Source organism: Nicotiana tabacum, chromosome 22 (genome assembly GCF_000715075.1).
Source record: "Nicotiana tabacum cultivar K326 chromosome 22, ASM71507v2, whole genome shotgun sequence".
Classification (NCBI taxonomy): Eukaryota; Viridiplantae; Streptophyta; class Magnoliopsida; order Solanales; family Solanaceae; genus Nicotiana; species Nicotiana tabacum.
The window spans coordinates 112,056,477-112,074,109 of record NC_134101.1 but is presented as its reverse complement, the minus strand read 5'-3'; positions in this window follow the sequence as shown (position 1 = coordinate 112,074,109).

Genomic DNA, 17,633 nt, shown 5'->3' with positions numbered 1-17,633 from the left:
GGTCGATTTTGCTACATTCCGCTTGTCTGGATCCGCCAAGACTTGGTGGAGGGATTATTGCTTAGCTAGGCCAGCCGGGTTGCCATATTTGACTTGGGAGCAGTTTACAGTAATTTTTCTAGAGACGTTTCTCCCCGTTACTCAGAGAGAGGCCTATCGGAGGCAGTTCGAACGCCTCCAGCAGGGTTCCATGATGGTCACCCAGTGAATCTAGGTTTATCGACTTAGCTCGCCATGCTCTTGTCATACTTCCTACCGAGAGAGAGAGGGTGAGGAGGTTTATAGACGGTCTTATTCAGCCGATTCGTCTTTAGATGGCCAAGGAGGCCAGGAGTCAGATCACTTTTCAGGAGGCGACCAATGTGGCCTGCAGAGTTGAGATGGTTCTGTCGCAGGGAGGTGGTCAGGGGTCGGATAAGAGGCCCCGTCATTCAGGTAGATTTAGTGGTACCTCATCTACAGGTGGAGATTCATATGGTAGAGGCCATCATCCTAGGCCCTTTCAGTCAGTTCTTCAGGCTTTTCACGGTGATTCAGGTGGCCGTGGTCCTCCGATTCAGTATTCTGATTAGCAGTCCTTCAGTGCACCACCAACACCTATTAGTGCACCACCGCTTCAGGGTTTTCAGGGTCGTCAACCCCAGCAGCCAAGGGCTTGTTTTACTTGTGATGACACGAGGCACATTGCTAGGTATTGCCCTCGGGCTTAGAGCAGTTCTTCGCATCAGGGTTCCCGTCCTATGGTTCAGGCACTAGATGTTAAACAGCCCACCCAGCCAGCTAGAGGTGGGGGTAGAGGTGCTAGAGGTGGAGGTAGAGGTCCTAGAGGTGGAGCTCTGGCCGCCAGAGGTAGAGGCCAGCCAGCTGCAGGCTATCCTAGAGAGGTAGTTCAGGGTGGTGGGGCCCAGCCCCGATGTTATGCCCTCCCAGCCATGCCCAAGGCTGAGGCTTCAGATGTAGTTATTACAGGTACGATTCTGGTTTGTGATAGAGATGCTTTAGTGTTATTTGATCCAGGGTCTACATACTCGTATGTGTCATCTTATTTTGCACCGTATCTGGTCATGCCTAGTGATTCGTTGAGTATTCCTGTTTATGTGTCTACACCAGTGGGTGATTCTATTGTGGTAGATCGAGTCCATCGCTCTTTTGTAGTTGTGATTGGGGGTCTTGAGACTTGTGTGGATTTGCTGCTTCTAGACATGGTCGATTTTGATGTCATATTGGGGATGGATTGGCTATCACCTTACTAAGTTATCTTGGACTGTCACTCCAAGACTGTGACCTTAGCTTTACCGGGTATGCCTCGTTTAGGGTGGAGAGGGACTCCTGGTCATTCTACCCGTAGAGTCATTTCTTATGTGAAGGCTCGACGTATGGTCGGGAAGGGGTGCTTGGCCTATTTAGCTTATGTTCGTGATTCTAGTACGAAGGTTTCCTCTGTTGATTCTATGCCCGTGGTTCGTGAGTTTTCTGAGGTATTCCCTTCAGACCTGCCGGATATGCCGCCCGACAGGAAGATTGAATTTTGAATTGATTTGGCTCCGGGCACTCAGCCCATTTCTATTCCGTCGTATCGCATGGCCCCGCCAGAGTTGAAAGAGTTGAAGGAGCAGTTGCAGGACTTGCTTGAGAAGGGTTTCATTAGACCTAGTGTATCACCTTGGGGTGCGCTGGTGTTGTTTGTTAAGAAAAAAGGATGGTTCGATGAGAATGTGCATTGATTACCGGCAGTTGAACAAGGTCACCATCAAGAATAAGTATCCACTTCCGAGGATCGATGATTTGTTCGATCAGCTTCAGGGTGCCAAGGTATTTTCAAAGATCGACTTGAGATCTGGGTACCATCAGTTGAGGATTAGGGCATCTGATGTCCCTAAGACAGCTTTCCGCACTCGGTACGGGCATTATGAGTTCTTGGTCATGTCATTTGGGTTGACAAATGCCCCAACGACTTTTATGGATTTGATGAACCGAGTGTTCAGGCCTTATTTGGACTCATTCGTGATAGTCTTCATTGATGATATTTTGATATATTCCCGCAGCCAGGAGGAGCACAAACAACATCTCAAAGTGGTTTTTCAGACTTTGAAGGATAGTCAGTTATATGCTAAGTTCTCGAAGTGTGAGTTCTGGCTAAGTTCAATTGCATTTCTTGGTCATGTTGTATCAGCAGAGGGTATTCAGGTTGATCCGAAGAAGATTGAGGCAGTCAAGAACTGGCCTAGACCAATATCAGCTATAGAGATTTGGAGTTTCTTCGGATTGGCAGGCTACTATCGTCAGTTTATGGAGGGGTTCTCATTTATTGTAGCCCCGATGACCAGGTTGACCCAGAAGGGTGCCCAGTTCAGATGGTCAGACGAGTATGAGGCGAGCTTTCAGAAGCTCAAGACAACTCTAACTACTGCACCGGTGTTGGTTTTGCCTATAGGTTCAGGGCCTTACACGGTTGATGCTTCCCGTATTGGGCTTGGTGCAGTGTTGATGCAGGATGGCAAGGTCATTGCCTATGCTTCGAGGCAGTTGAAGATTCATGAGAAGAACTATCCAGTCCATGATTTAGAGTTGATAGCCATTGTTCACGCATTGAAGATTTGGAGGCATTATCTGTATGGCGTGGCATGTGAGGTGTTCACTGATTACAAGAGTCTTTAGTATTTTTTCAAGCAAAAGGAGTTGAATTTGAAGTAGAGGAGATGGTTGGAGTTGTTGAAGGATTATGATATCACTATCTTATATCACCTGGGAAAGGCCAACGTGGTGGCTGATGCTCTAAGTAGAAAGTCATCCAGCATGGGCAGTCTTGCTTATATTCCGGTCGGTGAGAGGCCGCTTGCGTTGGATGTTCAGGCTTTGGCCAATCGATTTGTGAGAATGGATATCTTTGAGACTAGCCGAGTATTAGCTTTCACGGTCGCTCGATCTTCATTATTGGAGCGTATCCGTGATCGATAGTTTGATGATCCCCATTTGTGTGTCCTTAGAGACACGGTGCAGCGTGGAGGTGCCAAGCAGGTTACCTTAGGTGATGATGGAGTTTTGAGATTGCAGGGGCGAGTTTGTGTGCCTAATGTGGATGGGCTTCGAGAGTTGATTTTAGAGGAGGCCCATAGTTCGCGGTACTCTATTCATCCAGGCGCCGCGAAGATGTATCAGGATTTGTATCAGCATTATTGGTGGCGTAGAATGAAGAAGGATATTTTTGCATATGTGGCTCGATGTTTGAATTGTCAGTAGGTTAAGTATGAGCATCAGAGGTCTGGTGGACTGTTTTAGAGGATTGAGCTTCCCGAGTGGAAGTGGGAGCGGATTACTATGGACTTCGTTTCTGGACTTCTGCTGACTCGGAAGAAGTTTGACGTAGCTTGGGTCATTGTTGATAGGCTGACCAAGTTAGCGCATTTCATTCCTGTGGTAGTCTCCTATTCATTTGAGAGGTTAACTAAGATTTATATTCGGGAGATTGTTCGTCTTCATGGTGTTCCCGTATCTATCATTTCAAACCGAGGTACGCAGTTTACCTCGCATTTCTGGAGAGCAGTTCAGCGAGAGTTGGGCACCTAGGTTGAGTTGAGTACTGCATTTGACGGACGGGCAGTTTGAGCGAACTATTCAGATTTTGGAGGATATGCTCCAAGCTTGTGTCATCGATTTTGGAGGTTCGTGGGATCAATTTTTGCCTTTAGCAGAGTTTGCCTACAACAACAGCTACCAGTCGAGCATCCAGATGGCTCCTTATGAGGCTTTATACGGTAGGCGGTGTCGATCTCCGGTTGGGTGGTTTGAGCCGGGAGAGGCTTGGTTGTTTGGTACGGATCTGGTTTAGGAGGCCATGGACATAGTTAGGATCATTCAGGATAGGCTTCGTACAGCTCAATCTAGGCAGAAGAGTTATGCAGACCGCAAGGTTCGAGATGTGGCTTTTATGGTTGGTGAGCGGGTATTGCTCCGAGTGTCGCCTATGAAGGGCGTAATGAGATTCTTGATCGAGTGGGAGAGGTGGCTTATAAACTTGCATTGCCGCCTAGCTTATCAGCCGTATATCTAGTATTTCATGTGTCCATGCTTCGGAAGTATCACGACGATCCATCCCACATGTTAGATTTCAGCACTGTCCTGTTGGACAAGGACTTGTCGTATGAGTAGGAGCCGGTGGCTATTCTAGACCGGCAAGTTCGACAATTGAGGTCGAAGAGTTTTCCTTCGGTTCGTGTTCAGTGGAGAGGTCACCCTCCTGAGGCATCGACCTGGGAGTCCAAGTCCGATATGCGTAGCAGTTATCCTCATATTTTCCCCGACTCAGGTACTTCCTTCTTCTGTCCGTTCGAGGACGAACGGTTGTTTTTGAGGTGGAGAATGACGACCCAAAGGGTCATCACTTGCTTTCAGTTGATTTCTATGTCTCCTAGGCCTTGAAAACCTCAGTAGAGTCGCCTCGAATTGTGTGCGCAGTCCGGGCGTGTAGCCGGAAAGGTTAAATATTAAACTCTGTGAAAACAAGATGCTATGTTTTGATGTTTAAAGGAATAATCTTGACTTGGGTTAATATTTTAGGTAAACGGACTCGAATCTGTGATTCAATGGTCCCGGAGGGTCCATAGGAAAATATGGGACTTGGGCATATGCCCGGAATCGAATTCCGAGGTCCCAAGCCCGAGAAATAAATTTTTAAGTGAAATTGTTTTCAGAAATTGATTAAGGAAATTTGAAATGAAAACTGATTAGAAAGCAATGGTATCGGGCCCGTATTTTCGTTCTGGCACCCGGTACAGGTCTTATATATGACTTGAGTCATTCCTGTGAAATTTGGTTAAAAACAGACGTCGTTTGCTGTGATCCGGACCTTAATTGAGAAATTTGATGTTTAAAAGAGTTTTGAGAAATTTCAGTGATCTTGAGGTTTAATTCGATGCTCATGATGTTATTTTGGTAATTTGATTACACAAATATGTCTGTATGATGTTTTTGAGGTTGTGTGTATACTTTGGTTGGAGTTTCGAGGGATCACATGAGTTTCGAGTAGGTTCTGGGATGCCTTAGGCTTAGAAAGTCAGGTGTTGCAGGTTCAGGAAGCCACAGTCTCTGAACCCTCTAGTGCGGTCCGTGAGAAATCGCGTGCGACCGCGGAGGGGCCAGCGCGGCCGCGGTCGCCTTTGTGCGGTCTGCAGTGGAAGCTGTGCAGCCGTAGTCACCTTTGTGCAGTCTGCAAAGGGTGCTCAACTGCAGGTCTTCAGGGAGGGGCCAGCGCGGCCGCGGTCGCCTTTATGCGTGTCACGACCCAAACTGGAGGGCCATGACTAGCACCCGACCATACTTGCCGAGCACCAACGTACATTTCATCTAACCTTCTTTATTATCTTTTAGGGATGACGAGATCAATATAAATGGTAGACCTGGATCATGGACAACCAGCAATAAAATATGACGGCATGAACATACATAGCAGGGGATGACCAGACAATCAAGAAACTACATATAAGGTATGAGCTACCACGCTACCATGAAAGACTATACAACAAAAACCAGCCGACAAGGCATACCAAACTATACATGAGTCGACACTTGTCTATGAGCCTCTAAATGAACATAAGTGCTGCAACATAGCCGGAACAGGGCCCCGACATACCCATAATGTCTACAACAGAAATGCATACCAAGACCACGGCAAGTCAGGAGAAGGGATCTCGCCAATCACCGCTGAACTGGACAGCCTACTGTGGTGGGGGAGCTGCACCTACCTGTCTATCAGGACCTGCAGCACGACATGTAGCGTCCACAAACAAAAGGACGTCAGTACGAATAAAGTACTGAGTATGTAAGGCAGGGAACCATAAATACGAACAGTAATGTAAGCAGGGAAAGAGAATATACAATTTGGAATATCTGAGTACCTCTGAGGGCTACTGACATGCAATGCATGATACATATGTATGTATACATAAACTTTTAAAACATACGCCTTTGTGGGCATCATCATCATCATATCGTACCCGACCATAATAGGCTCGGTAAAAACATACTCGGCCATCATAAGGCTCGGTAGAATCGTACCCGGCCACGTGGAGCTTGGTAAAACCCAACTGATCAGTGGTTGCACAATAGGTGTCGTACCCGGCCGACTATAGCGCGGCTCGGTAGAGTAAAATAGATAATGCATGCTCGACTCATGGAATCACATTCTAAACCTTTCAGAGTGACGTAAGGTCGGTATCCTCTGTACACGTTATTAGGACCAACTCTTCATTACGAACCTTATAAGAATCAGGAAGTACCAACAACATTGATAACATAAGAATAAGAGAAGCAACATTAATATCAATCATTCCATAAGAGGGAAAGCAATGTAAGTACTGCTAGCTTCTAAGAGTAGAGTATCTTTGGAAGCTCGTTTATTACATTATGTACAATCGGAGTCGTGTAAAAGAAGAAAAAGGATAGCCTCACATACCTTGTATATACTGCCCCAATCACAAGCTATGCAATTGTCACAACTCCTTAGTCTACAATAAGAGAAACGATACTATCGTTATCATTTAAGCGTCATAACTATTATGTATCGACCACAACCTATTTTACGTTGAAACGGACAACACCTCCCCTATATATATGACTTCACACCATTCCAAACAATCACCAAACAGCCCAAACAACATCAATAATAAACATATTGAGCCTCCCAAAACAGTCCACGCACAACCTAATTACATCATACATACGACGACCACCGTAGTCGTGTCAAACGACCCGGAAATGTTACGAATCACTATCAGACCATAACCCTACATATATATGGTGTTCCTCCACACCCTTCCACCTCCAAAATTTCACAAAATAGTAGTAAAACACGCAGCCTAATAGCAACACAAAACAGTCCACAAAATAGTCCGCTACAAGTGAATAACTCGAACTCACGGCTTCCGATCACCGTCCCTTGAGTTCTTACATGTATAGAACGAATTACCATGAATTCACAGCAGAGAAAAATTTATGAAAGATGTTAGTAACTTACCTTACTTGTTGGATAACTCAGCCCTTCCCTTGGTTCTTCAAACTCTAGGTTTTACCTTCAAATATAACTTGAAAGAGAGTGAAAATCGATTAGGGTTTGTGTGGGATTTTTGGGGAGGAGTTGCAGGGGTTAACTTTGGTTTTGAGGGTCTGAAATATGGATGAAATAACTGAGTACATAACCCCTTAAAAGTCCTCTCTTGGCCGACTTAGGTCTTTTAATTTTGCCTATCATTTTGGCAAGTAGGTGATGCACCTACTTGTCATCTACCAATCTGTGCAGGCTTGCGAAAATATAAATATCTCTATACTACGAGATAGTATTGACAAACGGTTTAATGCGTTGGAAACTAGACTCATAGATATTTAATTTGGTGGGTAGATCACCCCGTAATTCCTTGTAAATTAGGAGAAAAGCTTAGAAACATTTAACCTAATGTTTAAGTAAAATTATGAACCTAAGTTGCGACAACGTTTGTCGACTTTTGTTTCATAACTCGTTTGACTTCAAGACTTATGATACGGATATTATATGATTCAAACACCTTAATACATGACCTTGAGTGTATTAAGAACCTCTAGGTTTACCTGAAAATATGAGTTACCACATCCTTGATTCGTTTAACTTCTAATACTTGTTAATCACCCTTATACACCCTTGTATCACTTAAGACCAATATGATTAACTTCTTATCATCTCAAAGGTAATTCCTTCTTGAATTTATGTTAACTAATATATGGCATGAACTAATGCGTGTGGATATGGGTTGTAACACCTTTCCCCCCTTAGGAACATTTGTCCTCGAATGTAAGGGTTCATGGGGAGTTTAAATCATCGTGGGTTCCGGTCAAGTTTCTCCCAAAAATAGAGGACAAACTTGCAAGCGGTTAACTCAACGTATGGCCTTACAAGAGTATGCAAAGCATTATAGACATGTACATTATCTGCATATTGCCATTTTGTATTAAGGAAGAGTATTCTCATGTTATTGCTTACCTCATAGAGCCATTTCACATTCCAATGTATCATGTGTTACACCAGCATCCTTGTTATCTTCATTCTGGAGTAGGTACGGGTATTTAGACTTCGTCTCCTCTTCTGCTTCCCATGTTATTTCTTCCATACTCTTGTTCCTCCACAATACTTTGATGGAAGCTACATCTTTTGTTCTCAGCTTGTGAACTTGTCGATCTAATATAGCCACTGGCACTTCTTCATATGATAGGTCCTCTGTAACCTGTACATCTTTGATAGGGACGACTCGAGAAGGGTCTCCAATACATTTCCTCAACATAGATACATGGAATACCGGGTGGACAAATTCCAATTCGGATGGCAATTCTAACTCATAAGCAACCTGTCCAATCCGTCGAAGAATTTTATAAGGCCCAATATACCTTGGACTCAGCTTACCTTTCTTCCCAAAACGCATAATACCCTTCATTGGTGAGATCCTCAGGAAAACCCAATCACCAACCTCAAACTCCAGATCACGACGTCGGACATCTGAATAAGATTTTTGCCTGCTTTGTGCCATCCTCAATTGCTCCTGTATCATTTTCACCTTCTCAATAGCTTGGTGAATCAAATCTGGCCCATATAATTCTGTTTCACCCTTCGAACCATCCAACTGGTGATCTACATCTTCTCCCGTATAGTGCCTCGTATGGGGCCATTTTAATACTGGAATGGTAGCTATTATTGTAGGCGAATTCTATGAGTGGAAGATGGTCATCCCAATTTCCCTTAAAATCTAGAACACATGCTCGTAGCATATCTTCCAGTGTCTGAATGGTACTTTCAGCTTGTCCGTCAGTCTACGGATGAAATGCAGTGCTGAGATTCACTTGTGTGCCTAAACCCTTCTGAAAAGACCTCCAAAAGTTAGCTATAAATTGAGCTCCTCGGTCTGATATAATAGATGCCGGCACACTATGAAGCCTAACAATCTCCTTGATATACAACTTCGCATAATCTTCAGCTGTGTAAGTTGTCTTAACTGGCAGAAAATGGGCACATTTTGTAAGTCGATCAATTATCACCCAGATGGAGTCAAACTTATGATAAGAGCGAGGTAATCCAATAATGAAGTCCATATTAATCACCTCCCATTTCCAGGTCGGAATCTCTATATTCTGAAGCAATCCACCGGGTTTCTGATGTTCTATCTTTACTTGTTGACAATTGGGACACTGGGCTACAAATTCTGCAATAGACTTCTTCATGTTATCCCACCAATACTGCTCCTTGACATCATGATACATCTTTGTCGAGCCGGGATGGGTGGAATATCGGTATTGATGAATCTCATTCATAATCTTCTCTCGCAACCCTGCCACATTAGGCACACATAATCGGCCCTGGTATCTTAGTGCCCCATCTCTTTCGATCTCAAAAGCCATACTTTTACACTACTGAATGCTCTCTCTTAATCGTACTAAGATAGGATCTTCATATTGCCGTGCTTTTACCTCGGCTACCAAAGATGATTCTGATGTATTCTGTACAGTAACACCTCCGTCATCAGAGTCTAACAATCTGATTCTCATATTGGCTAGCTGATGAAGCTCTTTAGTCAACCCCCATCTACCTGCCTCAATATGTACTAAGCTTCCCATTGATTTACGGCTGAGAGCGTCTGCCACAACATTGGCTTTACCGGGATGATACAATATCTCGACGTCGTAGTCTTTCAATAATTCAAGCCACCTACGCTGCCTCAAATTCAACTCTTTCTGCTTGAAGATGTATTGTAAACTCTTGTGATCTGTGTAGATGTCAACATGGACGCTGTATAAGTAGTGCCGCCATATCTTCAAAGCATATATTACTGCAGCCAATTCCAAATCATGGGTTGGATAATTCTTTTCATGCTTCTTCAATTGTCTTGATGCATAAGCAATCACCTTCCCACGCTGCATCAATACGCACCCCAAACCTATACCTGGGGCATCACAATATACCACATAACCTTCTGTTCCTGCAGGAAGAGTGAGCACTGGTGCGGATGTCAATCGATTCTTCAGCTCCTGAAAACTACGTTCACAAGTGTCAGACCACTGGAACTTGGTAGCTTTCTGTGTTAAATTATTCAATGGTGATGATATATAGGAAAAACCCTTCCACAAACCGCCTATAATATCCTGCTAGCCCTAGGAAGCTGCGGACTTCTGATGGTGTTGTAGGTCTCGGCCAATTCTTTACTGCATCGATCTTCTGAGTGTCGACACTAATACCCTCGTCAGATATCACATGGCCAAGGAACGCTACTGAGTTCAGCCAAAATTCACATTTGGATAGCTTAGCATATAACTTACGATCCTGAAGCGTCTGTAATACTATCCGCAAGTGGCCCGTATGTTCCGCCTCCGAACGAGAATATACTAGAATGCCATCAATGAATAAAATCACGAACACATCGAGATAGGGCCTAAATATAGTATTCATGAGATCCATAAAAGCTGCTGGGGCATTTGTTAGCCCGAACGACATCACCAAGAACTCAAAGTGTCGGTATCTTATCCGGAAGGCCGTCTTTGGAATATCCTTCTCCTTAACCCTCACCTGATGATACCCTGAACGTAAATCAATATTGGAGAAATACTTGGCACCCTGGAGTTGGTCAAACAGGTCATCAATTCTTGGAAGTGGATACTTGTTCTTTATAGTAGACTTATTCAACTGTCGATAGTCGATACACATCCGTAACGACCCGTCTTTCTTCCGCACGAATAGGACTGGTGCACCCCAAGGTGAAGTGCTAGGTCTAATGAAGCCCTTATCCAGCAAGTCCTTCAACTACACCTTCAACTCTCGCAACTCTATCGAGGCCATTCTGTATGGAGGGATAGAGATCGGTTGAGTGTCAGGCAACATATCAATGCTAAACTCAATTTCCCTTTCAGGAGGAAGGCCTGGGAGTTCATCTGGGAAAACATCTGGGAATTCGTTGACCACGGGGATTGATTGTAAAGTAGGCAGTTTCGCCTCCGCATCCCTAACGCGAACGAAATGATAAATGTAACCTTTTGAGATCATTTTCCTTGCCTTAAGATAGGAAATAAACCTACCTTTTGGTGTAGCAATATTCCCTTTCCATTCAATGATGGGTTCACCAGGAAATTGAAACCTAACCATCTTCGTACGGCAGTCAACATTTGCATAGCATGAGGCCAACCAGTCCATTCCCATTATCACATCAAAATCAACCATTTCTAACTCAAATAAATTTGCCGAGGTTTGACGACTACAAATCATCACAGTGCAACCTCTATATACCCTTCTAGCAATCACAGAATCTCCTATCGGAGTAGATACCGCAAGGGGTTTACTTATCAATTCAGGTTCAATGCCAAACTTATTAGCCACAAAGGGTGTAACATATGATAATGTAGATCCCGGATCAATCAGCGCATATACATCATAAGAAAACACATATAAAATACCTGTAACAACATCTAGAGATGACTCGCGATCCTGTCGACCTACTAGAGCATAGGTTCGATTTTGACCACCCCTCAAACTCAGCACTGCACCTCTACCTCTACCACGACATGTCGACTGCTGAAAACCCCGTGCTGGAGGTCGAACTGATGAGGAAGAAGCAGACACAGATCTAGTCGGCCGAGCCATACCATCACCTCCCCTGTTAGGACAATCCCACATCATATGGCCAGGCTGTCCTCAAGAATAACATGCATCAGAACCTCGACGACACAGTCCAAAGTGGGCCTTGCCGCAATGATCACAACGTGATGTTGTAGGTCTTGTCTGACTAGTATCTCTGTGATGTTGCGAGCCTGATGCTTGTGAACTCTAACCTGGACCAGAATGGGTAAATCGATCATATTGTGGCCTCTGAAACTGTGGGGGAGCACTTGCTATAGGTGGCGCTGAACTCCTCAAAGACTGGGGCCTGACGCTGCATCTGAAGTCATTAGAATACCTTGAAAATCTCGCCCTCTTATGCTGGCCCCTATCCTGCTCCCTATCTGCCCTCTGCTGGCGCTTACGATCCTCTAGGGTCTGGGCATAAGCCTGAATACCGGAAATATCCATGCCCTCCACCAAGGAGGCTGTCGTGCACTCATTTATCAGATGTGGTCCTAATCCGTTCACGAACAAATGCACCCTATCACTCATCTCGGCCACCATATGGGGAGCATACTTTGCTAAAGAATCGAACTGCATACTTTACTCTTGCACACTCATATTACCTTGTCTAAGGTTCAAGAACTTATCAGCTCTAGCTCGTCATATCTCAAATGGAAAGTAGTGACGAAGAAAGGCCTCAGAAAATTCCTTCCACATAGCTGGAGGACCGTTCGAACCCCTAGATCTCTCCCAACTATCATACCAGAGAACCGCTAAATCCCGTAGCCGATAAGAAGCCAACTCTACTGCCTCTGTATCACTAACATGCATAACCCGAAGTGTACGATGAACCTGGTCAATAAAAGTCTGTGGGTCCTCCTTGGGGTCTGATCCGATAAACACTGGAGGGTCTAAATTAATAAAATCACGAACTCTTGTACTAACTGGTTTCTCAGCAGCACTTGTATTCTGCCTCTGAGCCTGAGTAGCTACCAAGCTAGTCAATAACTGCAAAGCACTCCGCATATCCTGGTCTGGAGTGCCAGACGGAGGAACTGGAGGTGCTGGGTGCCTCCTAATATCCTCTGGAGGAGACGGGGTAGATGAGGTATGAGACGGCATCTCACTCTGAGCCTCACTTTGGCCTGTTTTGGCTTGGGGCACCTGACTGGTACCTTCTCATGCAGCTGTATCAAGCCGTCTACTAATTGTTTGCTTCCTAGTCGAAGGCATCGCTGAAAGAAAATAAGGTGAATATTAGAGACAAACACTTACGACTCAACTCTACGCACGATCTAGATTCAGGAAGAAGGTAACAACCCTAGATGTCATGTAGCCTCCTGATTATAAATGTGGCGCGCTACACATCCATAATCAATACTCTACTAGACACGGCTCATAGACAATCCCTAGGATAGACTTGCTCTGATACCAAGTTTGTCACGACCCAAACTGGAGGGCCATGACTAGCACCCGACCATACTTGCCGAGCACCAACGTACATTTCATCTAACCTTCTTTATTATCTTTTAGGGCTGACGAGATCAATATAAATGGTAGACCTGGATCATGTACAACCAGCAATAAAATATGACGGCATGAACATACATAGCAGGAGATGACCAGACAATCAAGAAACTACATATAAGGTATGAGCTACCACGCTACCATAAAAGACTATACAACAAAAACCAGCCGACAAGGCATACCAAACTATACATGAGTCGACACTTGTCTATGAGCCTCTAAATGAACATAAGTGCTGCAACATAGCCGGAACAGGGCCCCAACATACCCATAATGTCTATAACAGAAATGCATACCAAGACCACGGCAAGTCTGGAGAAGGGATCTCGCCAATCATCGCTGAACTGGATAGCCTACTGTGGTGGGGGAGCTGCACCTGCCTGTCTATCAGGACCTGCAGCACGACATGCAGCGTCCACAAACAAAAGGATGTCAGTACGAATAAAGTACTGAGTGGCAGGGAACCATAAATACGAACAATAATGTAAGCAGGGATAGAGAATATACAATCTGGAAAATCTAAGTACCTCTAAGGGCTACTAGCATGCAATGCATGATACATATGTATGTATACATAAACTTTTAAAACATACCCGACCATCATAAGGCTCGGTAAAATCATACCCGGCCACGTGGAGCTCGGTAAAACCCAACTGATAAGTGGTTGCACAATAGGTATCGTACCCGGCCGACTATAGTGCGGCTCGGTAGAGTAAAATAGATACATATATATAATGCATGCTCGACTCATGGAATCACATTCTAAACCTTTCGGAGTGACGTAAGGTCGGTATCCTCTATACACGTTATTAGGACCAACTCTTCATTACGAACCTTATAAGAACCAGGAAGTACCAACAACATTGATAACATAAGAATAAGAGAAGCAACATTAATATCAATCATTCCATAAGAGGGAAAGCAATGTAAGTACTGCTAGCTTCTAAGAGTAGAGTATCTTTGGAAGCTAGTTCATTACATTATGTACAATCGGAGTCGTGCAAAAGAAGAAAAGGGATAGCCTCACATACCTTGTATATACTGCCCTAATCACAAGCTATGCAATTGTCACAACTCCTTAGTCTACAATAAGAGAAACGATACTGTCATTATCATTTAAGCGTCATAACTATTATGTATCGACCACAACCTATGTTAAGTTGAAACGGACAATACATCCCCTATATATGACTTCACACCATTCCAAAAAATCACCAAACAGCCCAAACAACATCAATAATAAACATATTGAGCCTCCCAAAATAGTCCACGCACTACCTTATTACATGATACATACGACGACCACCGTAGTCGTGTCAAACGACCCGGAAATGTTACGAATCACTATCAGCCCACAACCCTACATATATATGGTGTTCCTCCACACCATTCCACCTCCAAAACTCCACAAAATAGTAGTAAAACATGCAGCCCAATAGCAACACAAAATAGTCCACAAAACAGTTCGCTACAAGTGAATAACTCGAACTCACGGCTTCCGATCACCGTCCCGTGATTTCTTACATGTATAGAAAGAATTACCATGAATTCACAGCAGAGAAAAATGTATGAAAGATGGCAGTAACTTACCTTACTTGTTGGATAACTCAGCCCTTCCCTTGGTTCTTCAAACTCTAGGTTTTACCTTCAAATATAACTTGAAAAAGAGGGAAAATCGATTAGGGTTTGTGTGGGATTTTTGGGGAGGAGTTGCAGGGGTTAACTTTGGTTTTGAGGGTCTGAAATATGGATGAAATAACTGAGTACATAACCCCTTAAAAGTCCTCTCTTGGCCGACTTAGGTCTTTTAATTTTGTCCTATCATTTTGGCAAGTAGGTGATGCACCTACTTGTCATCTACCAATCTGTGCAGGCTTGCGAAAATATAAATATCTCTATACTATGAGATTGTATTAACAAATGGTTTAATGCGGTGAAAACTAGACTCGTAGATATTTAATTTGGTGGGTAGATCACCCCATAATTCCTTGTAAATTAGGAGAAAAGCTTAGAAACATTTAACCTAATGTTTAAGTAAAATTATGAACCTAAGTTGCGACAACGTTTGTCGACTTTTGTTTCATAACTCGTTTGACTTCAAGACTTATGATACAGATATTATATGATTCAAACACCTTAATACATGACCTTGACTGTATTAAGAACCTCTAGGTTTACCTGAAAATGCGAGTTACCACATCCTTGATTTGTTTAACTTCTAATACTTGTTTATCACCCTTATACACCCTTGTATCACTTAAGACCAATAGGATTAACTTCTTATCATCTCAAAGGTAATTTCTTCTTGAATTTATGTTAACTAATATATGGCATGAACTAACACGTGTGGATATGGGTTGTAACAATGCGGTCCGCGGTGGAGGCTGTACGGCTGCAGTCCATTTGATGCGGTCCACACTGGGGGTCTGAGAGGGGTATAAATAAATGGGAATTTTGGTTATTTTTCACTTTTTAAAACCCCAAAAACATAAGAGGCGATTTTTCAAACAACCTTTCTTTCCAAAACATTGGTAAGTGATTTCTAACTCATTTTCTTCACTCCTTGACCTCTTTTAACATGATTTCAACTTCAAATCTAAGATTTTCATGGGGGAAATTGCGTGTTTTGGGTCGAACCTAGGTTTTTCTAAAATTGGGGATTTGGATCTCAATTTGAGGTCCAATTTCAAAACAAATTATAAATTTGGATTCGTGGGGGAATGGGTAATCGGATTTAGGTCCGGACCTCAGGTTTCGACCACGTGGGCCCGGGGGTGATTTTTGACTTTTGGGCAAAACTTTAGAAAGCTCATTTTAATGCATTGGGGTTGATTCATCTATCACTTATTGATGTAATTAAGTAACTTGTGACTAGATTCGAGCGGATTGGTGGTGGAATCAAGGGGTAAAGCAATAGTTGAGACTTGAGTGGTGATCAAGGCATCGAGGTAAGTGTTTGAGTCATACTTGCTTCTTGTTGAGTACGACGTATGGGCATGGTGACGAGTATCTATACGTTGGTGTCAAGCATGACAGTGAGTCTTAAATTGAAAGTTGTTGTGTTCTTAAATGACACTTGGGTGCTTTACTTATTGATCTTTGATGACTGAGCATTTTCAATAATTGAACTGAGTACAAGTTGAGTTGAGATTGGTTATAGCTGATTCTCCCTTGCCGGGATGACTAATTTAATATTGTTGTTCCCTTTCCGGGAAAATTATAATATGGTTGTGTTCCCTTGCCAGGAAGTTATTATAATATTTATGTTACCTTCCCGGGATTTCTTGTGATTGTATAATGAAATGTAAAAGGGAGCGGGTGGTACGCCTACCATAATATATAATTAAATGGGAGCAGGTGGTGCGCCTACCACAAGATATAATAAAATGTGAGCGGGTGGTACACCTACCACAAGATATAATAAAATGGGAGCGGGTGGTACGCCTACCACAAGATATAATAAAATGGGAGCGGGTGGTATGCCTACCATGGGATATAATGAAATGGGAGCGGGTGGTATGCCTACCGCGAGATAGAATGAAATGGGAGCGGGTGATATGCCTACCACAAGATATAATGAAATGGGAGCGGGTGGTATGCCTATAATGATTTATAATGAAATGGGAGCGGGTAATATGCCTACCACGAGATATGATGAAATGGGAGGGGGTGGTACGCCTACCACAAGATATACTGAAATGGGAGCGGCTGGTATGCCTACCACAAGATATGAGAAATGGGATCGGGTTGCACGCCTGTAACAAGATGAAACTGAAAGTAAAAGTTGCCTTATTTCTCTTTATCCATGTTAGAAGTTAAATTGTAGTTTCCTTAGTATTCTTTGATATTCTGTTTTATCTGCTACCCGCGGAGCATGTTTCCCCTTTCCCAGCTTTGATTGCTTATTACCTGTTTACTTTTCCACCATATAGTATATAACTATACAGGTTTATCTGGAGTTTGGTCCTAGCCTCGTCTCTACCTCGCCGGGGTTAGGCCAGACACTTACCAGCACATGGGGTCGGTTGTGCTGATACTACACTCTGTGCTCTTTTGCACAGATCTAGGTCTTAGACAGCAGCAGTAGCGCGGGAGCCAGCTTTCAGTCCAGTGAGACACCGAGGTAGCCTTGCAAGTGTCCGCAGGCCTGACGTCCCCTCTATATTTATTTCAGTCTGTTATCTCATGTATTCGAGATAAATAATTTATATTTTTCTTTCAAACGGTTGTATTTAGTACTCTTAGAAGTTTGTGAGTAATGTGGCACCTGTTCTTGGGTAGAGGCATATGTTGATTTCCGTATTATTGTTTAGTTTCTTTAATTTAAGTCTTCCGTATATTCATTAAATTCCGCTGTTTTTATGCTATCACTGATAATCGTTAAAAGAAGTGATTTGTTAATGAAGTAAGATGTTAAGGATTGGATTTCCTAGCTCACATTAGTAGGCGCCATCACGACTCCTGAGGGTGGGAATTCCGGGTCGTGACCGTTATCCTCTCT